Genomic DNA, 885 nt, shown 5'->3' with positions numbered 1-885 from the left:
TTCCTAGAGAAATGGAACTGAGTTCTTGTGATCTTCTATTATTCTTCTCCTCAATTCTAAACATGTCATTCTTCAGTTCTTCATGATTTTTGCCACTTCTCATCCCAACATCATCACACTTTTTCATTATATCTTGACTGTGTAGGAGGGGGATCTTCTTTAAACCATTTTGAAACAATACTATCAAGCTTTTCCCCCAAATGTTTGAACTCCTCACTCTGTGACTTGTGAATTTCAACATTTTTAGGTGGTTGAATTTCATTTTGTTTGACAGGCTCTCTTACATTTATGGCTTGCACTTCTTGAATATCTGAGGGAAATTCCATCCAACTTTTGTTCGACCATTCATGGAGGTTCAATGTCACTTGATCAATTAACGAATAAGCTTCATCTACACTTTTGTCCATAAAAGAACCTCCAGCTGATGAATCCAATAAAGTCTTGTCTGAGAAAGAAATTCTCCCATAGAATATGTGCAAAATCAACCATTTTTCAAAACCATGATGAGGGCACTGTCTTTGAAGACTCTTGAATCTATCCCATGCTTCAAATAATGATTCTCCATATGCCTGAGAAAAATTTGTTATGCAATTCCTCATATACACCGTTCTACTTGGAGGGAAAAAATGATTCAGAAATTGCTTCTCCAATTGTTCCCAACTTGTGATGCTTTGAGGACAGAGAGAATATAGCCAAGTCCTTGCTTTATCCTTGATACTGAAAGGAAATGTCATCAATCGAACTGCATTTGCTGATACTCCTTCACATTTCACCAAATCACAAATCTCTAAAAATGTTTCAAGATGCAGATAAGGACTTTTTGATACTTCTCCTCCAAATTTGTGACCTTGTATCATGAAAATTATCTCTGGGTCTAGTTGGAAA

The 885-nt window shown here is 36.0% G+C and overlaps 1 non-coding gene across 1 annotated transcript; it reads left to right on the top strand.

Moving 5' to 3' along the window:
* The first annotated feature begins 495 nt into the window (after positions 1–495).
* Positions 496–601, top strand: LOC122035483. The gene has a single exon (XR_006127032.1). It is a non-coding gene; the product is annotated as a small nucleolar RNA R71 (small nucleolar RNA).
* The last annotated feature ends 284 nt before the right edge of the window (positions 602–885 follow it).

This window comes from Zingiber officinale, chromosome 11B, assembly GCF_018446385.1.
Source record: "Zingiber officinale cultivar Zhangliang chromosome 11B, Zo_v1.1, whole genome shotgun sequence".
NCBI lineage: Eukaryota > Viridiplantae > Streptophyta > Magnoliopsida > Zingiberales > Zingiberaceae > Zingiber > Zingiber officinale.
This window is presented reverse-complemented; position numbering and strand designations above follow the sequence as displayed.